Genomic DNA, 15,706 nt, shown 5'->3' with positions numbered 1-15,706 from the left:
ACTTAGTGGGGGGGTCTGTACTGAGGGAGGAGGATCTATACTGCTGGAGGGGGGTCTGTACTTAATGGGGGGTCTTTACTGAGGGAGGGGGTCTGTACTGAAGGGGACCATAGTTGGTGGAGGGGGGGTGACACCAATTTTTTTCTGCACCAGGTGACACCAGCTGTAGTGACGCCACTGGCTCTTGTCTCTGCAGCAATTTAACTTTAATGTACAGGAGGGGGGTTAACTATATACAGGAGGAGGGGGGGAACTATATACAGGAGGAGGGGGGGTTACGTATATACATGAGGGGGAGGGTCAACTATATACAGGAGAGGGGTTAACTATATACAGGAGGGGGGAGGGTTAACTATATACAGGAGGGGGTTAACTATTTACAGGAGGTGGTTAACTATTTACAGGAGGGGGGTTAACTATGTACAGGAGGGGTTACTATGTACAGGGGGGGAACTATGTACAGGGGATACTATGTACAAGGGGGTAACTATGTACAGGGGGGGTAACTATGCACAGGGGGGTAACTAGGGGGAGAGGGAAAACTATGTACAGGGGGAGGGGGTAACTATGTACAGGGGGGGTAACTATGGCTCTGCCTGGGACACTGGTTTAAGGACTGAGGCTGGGAACACTGGTGTAAAGACTGACTGTGCTGAGGGCACCTGATGCAAGGAGAGACTCTGCTAGGGGCACCTGATGCAAGGAGGGACTCTGCCTGGGGCACCTGATGCAAGGAGGGACTCTGCTGGGGGCACCTGATGCAAGGAGGGACTCTGCTGGGGGCACCTGATGCAAGGAGGGACTCTGCTGGGGGCACCTGATGCAAGGAGGGACTCTGCTGGGGGCACCTGATGCAAGGAGGGACTCTGCTGGGGGCACCTGATGCAAGGACGGACTCTGCTGGGGGCACCTGATGCAAGGACGGACTCTGCTGGGGGCACCTGATGCAAGGAGGGACTCTGCTGGGGGCACCTGATGCAAGGAGGGACTCTGCTGGGGGCACCTGATACGAGGACGGACACTGCTGGGGACACCTGATACGAGGACAGACTCTGCTGGGGACACCTGATGCAAGGACAGACTCTGCAGGGGACACCTGATGCAAGGACAGACTCTGCTGGGGACACCTGATGCAAGGACAGACTCTGCTGGGGGCACCTGATGCAAGGATGGACTCTGCTGGGGGCACCTGATGCAAGGATGGACTCTGTTGGGGCACCTGTTGCAAGGACGGACTCTGCTGGGGGCACCTGATGCAAGGGCGGACTCTGCTGGGGGCACCTGATGCAAGGACGGACTCTGCTGGGACACCTGATGCAGGGACAGACTCTGCTGGGGACACCTGATGCAAGGACAGACTCTGCTGGGGACACCTGATACAAGGACAGACTCTGCTCATGCAAGGACGGACTCTGCTGGGGGTACCTGATGCAAGGATGGACTCTGCTGGGGACACCTGATATAAGGACGGACTCTGCTGGGGGCACCTGATACAAGGACAGACCCTGCTGGGGACACCTGATGCAAGGACAGACTCTGCTGGGGACACCTGATACAAGGACAGACACTGCTGGGGACACCTGATCCAAGGACGGACTCTGCTGGGGGCACCTGATGCAAGGACAGACTCTGCTGGGGACACCTGATGCAAGGACGGACTCTGCTGGGGGCACCTGATGCAAGGAAGGACTCTGCTGGTGGCAGGCGACGTGGCTAGTGACATGCTCAGGGATCGCACTGATTCGGCATTATGGTGAGTTGAATGATTTCATTTTATATTACAATGTAATAATAGAAATAATGCGCTTCAATCATCCTGACACCATAACAGTCATGGTGCCGGGATGATTGAAGCGCTAACACCAGGTGTTTGGATTATCTTTATCTGCTGATTGTTAAACTTTCTAGAATACACATATTTCCATTGTTGTGTAGGATCTGGGGCTGTTGTCCCTTCATTCCTCTCTCCCCCTTTCCCTCTCCATCCCTCATTCATCTCAGACTCTAACCATACCCCCTTTGAGCCATGCCCATTTAAGCCACGCCCACTATTTCACGTAAACCACGCCCATTTTTCACCCCAGCGCGCTAATTTTGTTTTTTATTGCTATGCCACGCCCACAAACACATGCCCCACCCCTAATTATTATACGGCTCCGCCTACAGCCAAAAAAGTGTCCCACAAATTTTTTTTGCAATGTTGGCAACTATGCACTTTGCAAATGCTCAGTTTGGTGTGTATTGCTAGAGAGTTTTTTTTTTTCTTGGGAGGGAGCATGTGATCGGCACAGGGCCAATCAGCATTGTCCAGACAGAGGGTCAGGGGTCCTGCAGCCTCATAGGTGTCATGACAGTGCTGTGTGTCTTATATGTGATCCTGTTTACCAACCTTGGCTTGTTCTTGACTGACCTCGTCTGCTTCATATCCTGACCTTTGGTGTGTTCTTTGACTATCTCTATCTGCTTGTTGCCCTGAACTTTTGGCTTATCTCCTGACTATCCTTGTTGTCCCGGTCTGCTGCTTCCTTTCTATCCTCCAGTAGACTACCGTGAGTGTGAGCTGGGAGACCCTGGGGGGCCGCGACCTTGAGCCAGACTACAGCAAAGTCCATCCCCACCATCAGGGGCCCTAGTGAACACCTGCTGGCTCTTAGATTCCGCGCCAAGGGAAATCTCATGCTATAGCTCCCAGAGTGATCCTTGTTGGTGCTCCTGAGTACCTGCTTTCTTGAACCACCCAAATCTCCATCCGCAGCAGCCAGCCGTAGGGTCCACTACCTCAGCGGTGCACTCCTGACCCCAACGGGGTGCATCTGTCACCTGGCCTCAGGTGACCTGACAATAGGACAATACACAGCACCAAAGAGTTACCCTGCTAGGTCCTAAGAATATGAGAACTTTTGGTGAGGGAACCCTCAACAAAAAATAAATGAAAAAGAAAGCCAATACACAATGGATGTGGACTCTACCCTACTCACTAAATTGTCAACTATGACTACTGCATGAAACATACCACTTATATCTCTCTAAAAGTATACAGTATAACTCAGCTCCCAATTGTTGAAATATAATCAAAATGTTTATTCCATATAGATTTAAAATTATTTCACAAACAACATAGGTTTATATGTTTGTGAAATATTTTTTAATTTATATGAAATAAAGATATATATGTTTATATATGGTCAAAAAAAACCTGCTGCCCCAAGTCCACCCATCCAACCTATAATATTAAAGCAGAGTTCCACCCACTTTTGAGAGGTAGTCTTAAACGAAAGACCATCTCTCCACCCCTCGTTTTTAGCTAGTACACTTTTTTTTTTCTTCTTCTAACTTACCTTTTTTTGAAGTACAGCCTGTACTTCCGATCCATACAGTCCACGGCGCAGGACGTCATATCCTCTTCTTCGGCGAGCCCCCTGCTGTCTTCTGGGACCTGCGTGTGTCCCAGAAGACAGCCGGCCATTCAAAAAGTGTTGCTTGCGCTCCACTGACTTAAAAGTCAGCAGCTACAGTGTTTGTAGCTGCTGACTTTAAAAAAAAAAATTGCGGGTGGAACACCGCTTTAAAGTATAGATGTATACTTGGATAGGATAATCATATATATAACCAATGATTAACACCATGAATTACAACACATGATTGCAAAAATGAAAAAAATTAGAAAAAAAGAAAAGTGAAAAAAGTGGGTAACCAAAAAGTATTGGAAAAGTTAATATATGTGATATGAATCTACATGTGATACAACATTGTATACAAATAATGTATCAAAAACCCAATAGATAACAAGTGAAAAAACGTGAATATACTCAAAGTTCATGGAATGGCGTGGAAGCATAAAATAAACCAAATAGTCCAAACAAATAAATATGGAAAACGGCAATCAGAGAACAGAGGGGTCCCAAAGAAAGAAGCAAAGCAGACTTAGGGGATCCTGCAGACTCTGTAATAATATCGTATTCCGCTTGCACAAGTGGTAGCAGATCAAGTATGACACATCAATCCTTACTAAGGATGGGCTTGGGCGTGTTCGCACAGCCCACGTGCAGAGCCCGCCAGGAAGTCGGCACGGCGCTGTGCTAATAACAGGCAGTGAGACATTTCCCGATCTCTGCAGCCACACATCGGGAAAATGTCTCACTGCCTGTGATTAGCGCAGCGCAGTGCCGACTTCCTGGCGGACTCTGCACGTGGGCTGTGCGAACACGCCCGAGCCCATCCTTGAACCTTACGATGGGAGAAAAAGCAGTCAGATGGCCTCTTACCAGACACGATGGACTCCTAATTACGGGAGTCGGTCTCGCATGGTTGTCAGAAGGAATCAGCTGTAGATTTTCACTCTCCGGCCGGCTGCACACACACCTCCGTGTGTTTCTCCCTAGGTCAATGGGCTATTTCACGGACATACGGCTGTAAAGTCTTACTCCATCCAGCTACTCCAACATTTCCATAGGATGTTTGCTAGACTTTACAAGCCGGTTCAAAAGTAGTCAGCTCAAAGATTTCCGTTTAGCAGAGTGCAATTAAAAAGAAAAAGAGGAGAAATTCATGTGCGGTAAAATTTTTGGTGCTTTATTTCCAAAAAAGCTTTTCCAAGCACATATAAAAAAGGAACGTATAAAAACACACAGCTGCGAATGTTTCAGATTGCCTGCTGGTGCGTGGTGACGTCACAGACCTCTCTCTTACCGACGCCATTCCCTGTAACAAGCATCGACTGGGAATGGAGATGTCTGGGACGTCAGCCACCATGTAATTTTATACTCAGCAGGAATAGCACCGGAAGGACAGAATTATTCTGCTCCCCCATCGGTGTCACGCATATTACACAATAATTAATATAAAAAAATAAAAAACGTATACACTCAATATGCAGCTTCAACTCAGCTGACCCTAATCAGTGTATCAGGTCAACACTATGCTTCATACTATAATAAAAGGTTAAAATTGAAATATAAATTCATTAAATAATAACAAATGGTTTAGCTTGTCATTAGTATCAATATTAAAAATGCACAAATTATATAATAGAGATACATATTTAGCAAGAAGCATTAAAAAATCCCCAAAAATTCAGAGACATTATTATTCCAGCAACGCTTAAAAACCGACTAACACGGGGAATCAAATGTTTCTTCCAAAAACTGAAAAAAACTTCAAATTGCATATTTGATGATCAAAAAAGATTATATAGAATAACTCCCATGTGTAAAATGACCTCAACATTTAAAACAACATAAGAGTCATCCCACACCTTTAAATGGTGGAGGCTAATATAACACATACTTCAGCGGCATAGGGATCTGATATGAACTGAGATTCCCATATATATACAAAGGTATGTGTGACATACATACAAATGGTGGCTAATCCCGCTTAGACAGCCCCTAATGGCAGGATCAACACCCCTTATCAAAAACTATAAAATTTAATCTGGAGGCTTGAAACGGTCCAAGATGGCTGCTTAAGCCAGGAGCTCCATGCTGCCCTAACCACCCGGCGCACCTAGCAGGGAATCCGGAGCCCCGGGGGCCGTATTATATACCCCATCCGCTGGCGGAATAGATGGGGCACAAGCCCATGTCCACGGGAGCATTTAGGAGAGACCTGGAGCCACAGATCAGGGCCGTGGCGGGGCGGGCCGAATCCAAGATGGTGGGTGCCATGCAGCCTTACATGCAGAACGCTGAGGAGATCCCTGGAGACAGGCTATCCTATGCTGCAGTAGCCCACATCCACCCTCCTGGGACCCCCGTGAGTACCCTCTTGCCCATGGTTCACTCCCCTGCATCCACAGAATCTCTTATTGAGCAATCAATGGAGGAACTCCTAGACTCTCCCATGAGGCCTGCATCACCTCACACTGCAATCAGGCCTGCTCTGACAGACATGACTCCCCACACAATACTCTCAGCCCCTGATCTCTTTTCCCAACTGTCAGCCCTATTGGATAAAGGCTTAGCTCAGCCAAAATTATGGGAGATATCAGGGAGGATTTCCAAATCCTAGGCTCAAGGATGGAAGCTATTGAAAATAAACTCGACCAAACGATTTGGAAAACCAGACAGAACTCTGACCACATCCAGGTACTACAAGATCAATTGGATACTGCACTATCACGTATCGATGACCTGGAGAATAGGTCCAGAAGGGAGAACTTCAGAATCAGGGGGCTCCCAGAATCAATCACTGATACCACATCTGTAGTACAAGATTTTCTCAGACAGATGATCCCTGACATTTCATTGCATAAGTTGGAGATCGATCGAGCCTACAGAACTTTAGCACCCACTAGGAAGGACGGCACACCCAGGGATATCATGGTTAAACCCCACTACTTCCCGGTGAAGGAAGAGATAATGAAAAAGTGCAGATATCAACAACCCCTCACGCGCCGAGGGCACGCCATTCAAGTGTTCGCAGACATTTCAACGACCACGATACAAAAAAGGAGATCCCTAAAACCCCTACTTACCATTTTGTCTCAACGTGACATCAAGTATAGGTGGGCTTTCCCCTTTGCACTGAAGTTCGACTATAAAGGCAAGACGCATTCCTTCCACAGCTTCCAAGAAGGTGAACGTATCCTACTAGATCTTCGCCTCATCAATAGGCGTGCGCACAGGGTGTGCCGGATGTGCCCAGGCACACCCTAATCACCCCGTGCACATTAGTGTTATCGCTCTGTGTAGCAGCAGAAACAGGGGAAAGATATCCCTCTTACCGGCTCTGCTATAAGAGAAGTGTTTATGCTCTTCTCTTTCACTGTGGCGGCAGGGAAATCAAGGTGACTGGGTCATCTATATGTAGACACCCGCACACGCATGTCTGTTTAAGCTTAAGGGTGCACACCCTAATGCAATAGGCTGCGCACACCTATGGCCTCATCTCACAAGAAGCAGCGATGGACCTCACTAATTCCTTTGCAGGATCAACCAAACGCCCCTCTCCAGCCAGCCCTCTGCTGAATGTTTGGGACAAACCTAAATACAAAAGATCTAGGAAACCAGACCTCCATGACACTATGAGTCAAGCTTTCTGGTAACACTCTAAATGGACTTCCTCCTTAGTCTCCATACCGAGTTCCAGGAGACACTGGGGTGGACAACCCCTTACTTTTTCCTAAACATTTCACTCAATTTTCAAGATCTTTTTTTGACTGTTCTATTTTTCATTTTGTTGGCAATCTCCCCTATAAATCCTAAGTTTGCCTCTCTGCTAGGTTCTATTAGCACAGTTATAGCAGCAATTTAAAGCCTACTTGGGACTGGTTAATTTTCGTTTTTAGATTTTCCCTTCTCAATTTTCTATCTTCCAGGTCCAAGTTTAAGTCTACAGAGGCTAATGTTAAGGCTCTATTGCTCTCTCACATTTATTGTTTATTTGCTCTGTACACAGTCCTGGCCCTATCTCCCCGGGGCGGATTCCTGGGGGGCCTGAGCCTCCCTCCCGATTTTTTTCTGGGGGGGGGGGAGTGGGCTGAAGGGGGTGGGCTACCTGGGTCACCTGTGCCCCCAAATCAGGATAACACTTTTTTGTTTTGCAGTTAACTCAAAGGTGCGCCGAATTTGGGGCAGTGATGCCGCTCCTCCCCCTACCCCACGGATTAGGTCATGCCTCCTCCCTGGGTTAGGTGTTCACCCTGTCAGCAGGGATTGGACGTACTTCCTATAATGTTGAGCAGTGGGTTCCAATCAACTCGTTGCTCACTCAAGCCCCTTAAGGGCTTGGACCCCCCTACTTCCCTTTCCCCTCCTTCCCCCCTTCTTCTTTCTATTCTAACAACTCTTTTTCTTGCTGTAAGCCGTCGGCCAGTCAATGAACCTTCTTCACACGGAAAGGGACAGTTCTCCATCCCTGCGAAGTCTTCAGATCCCCATAGCTGCCTAGGCCAGGTAAGTGACGGTGGATTGGTATTGCTCCCGGCCCCTCTGCTCCATGGCTGGTTCTGAACTACCATCTACTCTGTTAAGAGTAGCAACTCATAATGCCCAAGGTTTAAACTCACCTTCTAAACAGAGTAAGGTACTGGACTATATGAAATCACGCAAAATAGATGTCCTATTCCTTCAGGAAACCCACTTCCCGATCCGGTACAAATCCACTTTCCTGCACGCCCAGTTCCCCCTGTTTTTTCTGGCTAACGCAAAAGATAAAACCAGAGGGGTGGCTGTTCTCATTTCAAAGAACTGCAGATTTTCACTGCAGCTGGAACAGCGGAACCCAGAGGGGAGATATGTCCTAGTAGAAGGCACAATAGATGGTCATCTCTGCTCCTTGGTGTCCTATTATGCCCCTAACTCAGGACAACTAAGATTTTTCAGTAACCTGTTCAAGACGCTAGGTCCCCTATTAGAGGGCTCCATAATTTTCGGCTGGGATTCAAATGTAGCTTTTGATCAGGGCCTGGACAGATCCAAACCTCCCCACACCCAAACTATTCGCCCAACCAGGAGTAGCTCCAAGTTAGCTAAATTGATTTATCTGCAGGGCCTCAGAGACATCTGGAGAGAGCTAAACCCCACCAAAAAGGATTACACGCACTTCTCTCATGCGCATCAGTCTTACGCTAGAATAGACCATCCTTTTGGTCTCAAATAGCTTAATTCCCTCAGCCCAGAGAGCACTGATCACAGACACAGTTTGGTCCGATCATTCCTTTTTGAGTGTAGCGATAAATAGCCGAGCCCCCCAAACCAAAGCTCCTTACTGGAGATTGAATGAAACGATTCTCTCAGACCCTATTAGAAAGATATAAATTGAAAAGGCCATTTCTGAATATTTTCTTCTGAACGACACTGATGACATCTCGGCGGAGACCTTATAGGCGGCACATAAGGCGACCATTAGCGGTAAAATAATTTAAATAGCTTCCCAAATTAAAAGAGCTCAAAAGGTCGACATTGAAAATCTGGAAAAGAAATTCCAGACGTTATGTCTGGAGCACAGGAGAGACCCATGCCGCGTTCCCATGTCCCGCCTGGACACAGCCCGCCTCGAACTTAATCTAGCTCTAACAGCTAAGGCAGAAAAAAGTATTCTTTGGCAGGGGGCAAAATACTATCATCAGAAGGACAAACCTGGGTCTCTCTTGGCCTCCAAACTTACACCACATATCCACTCTTACACCTTCCCCAGATTTAAAATAGGTGGTCAACCATCCACAGCAAACCCCCTCAAAATCATGGAAGCCTTTCATAAGTTCTACGCTGACCTATATAGTGAACACAGGGCAAAAAGACCCCCTGATCTGCCCAGATTTCTAGAAAATTTACCGATACCTACCCTATCTGGGTCATAGGGACAGGCTTGAAGCTCCAGTCACTACAGAAATAGTCTTAGAGGTGATTAAAAACTTAAAGAAAAACTCTGCCCCAGGTCCAGATGGGTCCTCTATACCCTAATATAAAGCATTTGCAAATACCTTAGCACCCTATTTGGCCAAATTTATTAACTCCAAAACCAAAGGGGAACCCCTGAACATGCAGATGAATGCTGCATTCATAACCATCATCCCAAAACCAGACAAGGACCCAGGTGAGGTTAATAACTATAGACCCATATCCTTGATCAATAACGATCTAAAAATAATGACTAAAATTATGGCCGATCGCCTAGCGTCCTTCATTGGAACTTATATTCATAAAGATCAAGTAGGGTCAATTCCAAGACGGCAAGGCCTTGATCAAATCAGGAGAACAGTGGACGTAGTTTCTATCTTACAATCTGGTTGGGATGGCGGTCATGATCAAGCTGGAATGCTGCTGTCGTTAGACCTCTAAAAGGCTTTCGACTCTGAATCTTGGTCCTACTTGTTTTACATTCTGGAAATTTGGGGCTTCGGTCCCCGATTCTCTGGGCTACTTAAATCACTTTATTCTAACCCCGAAGCTAGGATCAAACTGCTAGGACAGTATTCTGACCCTATCAAAATAGCGAGAGGAACACGTCAGGGGTGCCCCCTATCACCGCTGATTTTCGCAAAAGCAATTAAATCGTTAGCAATTGCTATCCGCACCAATCCAGACATAGTGGGGGTCAGATGTGGGCCCAAAATTCACAAATGTGGCCTATTCGCTGATGACCTCATCCTATACATCACCGCCCCAGCCACATCCCGACAGGTTTTATGTAAACTCCTAGATGTTTTTGCTAAGATCTCAGGTTTACATGTTAACTACACTAAGTCACAAGCACTCAACGTCTCTCTTCGACCATCTCTGGTGACCCAGCTGAAGGAATCATTTTGCTTCTCGTGGAGTGAGTCCTCTATCCGTTACCTCGGAATAAATCTTACAACCAAATTTGAACAACTATACCAAACTAACTATCCCCCCATCAACAAAAAATTTGAATCAGATCTTAAACAATGGTCTTCACACCAACTCTCTTGGTTGGGCAGGATATTTTCTATCAAAATGACCCTACTCCCTAGACTCCGATACATCTTTCGCTCACTTCCAATTTGTATAAGAAAAGATCATCTCTCGTCGTTCCAAAGCAAAGTGATTAAATTTATTTGGGGTAAATGTGGCCATCGTCTGGCAGGACAATCCCTATATAGACTGAGGAATAAGAGGGGATTAGGCCTCCCTAATTTTTTCTGGTATTACCAAGCAGCTAGACTTGCTCAGCTATCCATGGTATACTCTAAAACGGCCAGATCAGACTGGGTAGATATGGAGAGGCAGGCAGTCCCATTCTTCACCTTGGACTTTCTTCTTTGGTGTCCTCCTAAGACCAGGCCTCCCATCTTGTCACCTTCATTGTCACATGCCTTGGCGATATGGGATAATCTCAGGAATTCCCCTTCCTTGGTCTCACAAAGCAAACCCTTAGCACACATCTTCCTTAATCCGGAATTTCGTCCAGGCATTGACATCAGAGCATTTCAGTGGTGGCTGGATAAGGGGATGTACCGGATCGGGCACTATTTCACTTCCGCAGGACCTGTCTCCCTTACCCACTGTTTTACGAATCTAGACCTTCCCAATTCAGAAAGGTTTAGATTTCAGCAACTGTCACATTTTCTACACTCAATCTGGACTATGAAACCTGAGCCACCTCAATTCACCCCTTACGAACAATGGTGTGGACAGCTAGTGGAGCAAAAGGGAGGGATCTCCATAATCTATTCGTCCCTTGCTATGAATGGTCGGAAAGCACCTTTTATGCCGGAATGAGAGGAGGACACGCAGGAATCTTGGGATCTGGACTCCTGGCACAGAGCATTGTTTAGATCCTTCAAGGGTATCCTCAATATTTCACTAATAGAAGCCAGTCTGAAGGTCATCACCAGATGGTACATGACCCCATCTAGGCTCTCCTCCATGTTTCCATCAGTTTCCCCTTTGTGCTTTTGAGGGTGCCATATGAGGGGTACCATGATGCACATATGGTGGGATTGCCCCAAAATCAGAGACTTCTGGAACAAGATTTTCCAAATCATATCTAAAGTCACGGCTCTGACCATTCCCAAGTCTCCCAGGACAGCCCTTCTTAATCAATTCCCAAGGTCCTGAAATTATCTCAAAAACTAATATTTTTCATATTACTAGGCACTAAACTCACCATAGCTAAAGCCTTGAAGCTTCCTAAGGTCTCAATTGCAGCAGCTAAACGCAAAATATCTTGGATAATGTCCCAAGAGAAGATGGTGAGTACCATATTGGACACCTCAGCCCAGTTCAGGAAGACTTGGGAACCTTGGGCCAAATATATAGGAGTGGGCAACTTCCCGAGCTCACTTCAACCATAACAATTCTGCTTAAGGTCTGACTGGTAGACGGCACATCTCTTTTTCTCTCTACCTTTCCTCTTCTCCCCCTACCCACCCTTTTTTCCCTTACCCATCCCTCATTTTTGGGCTTTGCCCCATTGCTACAGTGTCCTGCAAGAGGGGGTAGAGAAAAGGAAGCGCCACCTGAGTGCAGTATTAATATAAGAATTTAATGGCATAAAAAAATGAACACTTACAAGAAAGACAAATTAAAAAGGCTCATCTGTGAGTAGGCAGTGTGTATCTTCCTCAGTTTCCAGTCCGGAAGTTGTTATCAGCGTTGTAGGGCTGCAGATGGAGGCTTGTAGCTTGTCTCTCTTCCTGTGGCCGTCAGGGAGAAGCTGAGACTGGCGAGGAACGCACAGAGGAGGTGCGTGACGTCACAGGTCATTCAAAGACTTCCGGGTACACTCCAGGGGGAGGGCTAACATCAAGGGAGGGTTTTGAAGGCTGAGTGTGCTTGGCTACGCGCTCGGAGCTGCTGCTCCTTCGATAGGCCTATTGGTATTTTGGAATTTTAGGTCCTAGGATGGTGTAATTCTTGAGAACTTGCCAATGTTTTTTAATAATCTTATTAATCCACCAATATTGAGAGGAAAAGTGGTAACCAAAGACCATTCATATGGGTTATTATCACCTTTTTCTTTTATCCTTGGTATCAATAACTGGTTTCAGTCCATTCATTTTACTTTTCTACTTCTTGTTCCAGGTCGGCCCCACAGTAACTTTTTTCTAAAAAGCATTTGGTTAAAATTTCTGTTTGGGCTGAAAAATAATCTAATCTAGAACAGTTTATTCTAATTCGTTGATACTGTCCCTTAGGGACAGCCCTCAACCAGCTAGGACAGTGATGGCAAACCTTGGCACCCCAGATGTTTTGGGACTACATTTCCCATGATTCTCATGCACTCTGCAGTGTAGTTTTGCATCATGGGAAATGTAGTTCTAAAACATCTGGGGTGCCAAGATCCGCCATTACTGAGCTAGGATGATGGCAACTTTCCTTAGGGATAAACCCGTTACGATCAGTAATCTTAAAATGCGTTTTGGTCAGCAGATTATTTTGTTCTTTAAAAATATACTAATAGGGAAAAAAACGCGCTAGGGAACCTAAATGGGAAAACAAAATTGTAGCTGCACCAATAAAACACCAATATCCGTACAAAATGAAGACGAAAAATGAAGACTCGTGCCCCTTTAAAGACGTCAGCTGTGACGAAACATGTAGGGCATGGCTACGCATTGTAAGCCATCACACTGTTCGCCCCATGACCTGCACGGGTGTTCGCTTGTTTTTTATGCCGGCTTATTTTACGATTTTTACAAGTGTTATCACAGAGTGTGTTCTCTCCGTTTTTGTTTTATCTTTTTATAATAAACCCATCAGTACATACTATACCATTTGGAGCTCTGTTTTTTTATCTACTACCTTGGGAGCATGTGGGCGCTTCTCCCCCCTCCAGGCACAAGATTTGGATAAGACCAGATTGGAGATGCTGGAAGTGTCAGCTGCTGCGGACGCCACCACCACACGGTCCCTGCAGAGGGCTAAATCTGCTTGCTCGCAAGACCTCGCCAATAGGGGGGTCCACCATCAAGGGTAAGGGTCCACCTTTATCACTCTTTTGGATTCACTTTTATGGAAAGTCACATCTACTTGTCTTTTTCTTCTTCCTTCAACCGCATGGAGTACGTCCTGATGGAAAGTGGATGTGTTTCCCTATTTTCATGAACTTTTTCTTGCTGCTATATGGACTATGTTCACTACCTTTATATTATTCTATTATTTTCACTATTGTCACATCTTGTTTTGATTGATGTAAAACCGTTGTGGCCATATTTTATTTGAGTTTTTTCACATGTGTGTTTTGGCACAATAGTGTATGTTTATTTATGTTGTTATTTTCCCTTTGAATTTTGTTTCATGCAAGTTCAATTCATTCATACACATTTTATTTATTGACATCACTTGCGTATACAAATTGTAAGCGCACCTTTTAGAATTATTAGTTCTTTAAAAATAACTAGGTGTAAAAAGGTAAACACCCCACATATTGGAGTTTAAATATCCCATAAATTCATGAAGTGACTCCTCGTTGTGGGATGACTCTTATGTTGTTTTAAATGTTGAGATCATTTTACACATGGGACTTATTCTATATAATCTTTTTTGATCATCAAATATGCAATTTGAAGTTTTTTTTCATTTTTTGGAAGAAACATTTTATTCCCCGTGTTAGTCGGGTTTTAAGCGTTCTTGAAATAATAATATCTCAGAATTTTTGAGGATTTTTTAATGCTTCTTGCTAAATATGTATCTCTATTATATAATTTGTGCATTTTTAATATTGATACTAATGACAAACGAAACCATTTGTTATTATTTAATTAATTTTTATTTCAATTATAACTGTTTATTATAGTATGAAGCATAGTGTTGAACTGATAAACTGATTAGGGTCAGCTGAGTTGAAGCTGCATATTGAGTGTATAAGTTTTTAATTTTTTTTAGATTAATTGTGTAATATGCGTGACACCGATGGGGGAGCAGAATAATTCTGTCCTTCCGGTGCCATTCCTGCTGAGTATAAAATGACATGGTGGCTGACGTCCCAGACATCTCCATTCCCAGTCGATGCTTGTTACAGGAAACGCGTCAGTAGGAGAGAGGTCTGTGACGTCACAACGCACCAGCAGGCAATCTGAAACATTTGCAGCTGTGTGTTTTTATACGTTCCTTTTTTATATGTGCTTGGAACCAAAAATTTTACCGCACATGAAGTTCTCCTCTTTTTCTTTTTAATTGCACTCTGCTAAATGGAAACCTTTGAGCTGACTACTTGTGAACCGGCTTGTAAAGTCTGGCAAACATCCTATGGAAGTGTTGGAGTAGCTGGACGAAGTAAGACTTTGCAGCCTTATGTTCGTAAAATAGCCCATTGACCTATGGAGAAAAACACAGAGGTGTGTGTGCAGCCAGCCAGAGAGTGGAAATCTACAGCTGATTCCTTCTGACAACCATGCGAGACCGACTCCCGTAATTAGGAGTCCATCGTGTCTGGTAAGAGGCCATCTGGCTGCTTTTTCTGTCATCGTAAGGATTGATGTGTCATACTTGATCTGCTATCACTTGTGCAAGCGGAATACGATATTATTACAGAGTCTGCAGGATCCCCTAAGTCTTTGCTTCTTTCTTTGGAACTCCTCTGTTCTCTGATTGTCGTTTTCCATACATATTTATTTGTTTGGACTATATGGTTTATTTTATGCTTCCATGAACTTTGAGTATATTCACGTTTTTTCACTTGTTATCTATTGGGTTTTTGATACATTATTTGTATACAATGTTATATCACATGTAGTTTCATATCACATATATTAACTTTTCCAATACTTTTTGGTTACCCACTTTTTTTCACTTTTTTTTTTCTCATTTTTTTGATTTGTTCAATCATAAGTTGTAATTCACGGTGTTAATCATTGGTCATATATATGATTATCCTATCCATCTGTTGGTCCTTTGATCACCCATTTGATTTGATATTTGCTCATCTTTTATGTGTATTGTTTCGGGATTAAGTATTTAATTCTTTAAGATTGCTGCATTTATTAATTATTATTCACCATAATTTTTAATTAGTATTGGGGTGAGCGCAGAATTTACCTATTTTCACACATAGATGTATACTTAAGGTCTTCAAAAGACATATAATAGTAAAATTTATTGGTGGCCACCAGAGAGAATATAAAAAAAATGATGAAAAAAGTATAATGCAAAAGAAAAACTTTCCAGAGGACAAATAAAGTTGGTGGTAAAAGCCCACTGTAGCTGCATCGAACAGACTCTGCTTCAAAGATGAAAATTATGAACACACGGTCGGACTTTTCGACCGGACTGGTCCGACAGACACCGACGGACCAAATCTG

At 44.6% G+C, this 15,706-nt stretch overlaps 1 protein-coding gene across 2 annotated transcripts in view; it reads right to left on the bottom strand.

Moving 5' to 3' along the window:
- The window catches only part of TBXA2R (thromboxane A2 receptor), an 892,108-nt gene that overhangs the window by 601,008 nt on the left and 275,394 nt on the right, over positions 1–15,706 (bottom strand). The gene's annotated exons all lie outside the window — the stretch shown is intronic.

This window comes from Aquarana catesbeiana, linkage group LG01 (assembly GCF_042186555.1).
Source record: "Aquarana catesbeiana isolate 2022-GZ linkage group LG01, ASM4218655v1, whole genome shotgun sequence".
NCBI lineage: Eukaryota > Metazoa > Chordata > Amphibia > Anura > Ranidae > Aquarana > Aquarana catesbeiana.
The sequence above is the reverse complement of the archived record's forward strand: the minus strand, read 5'-3'. Positions and strand labels throughout refer to the sequence as shown.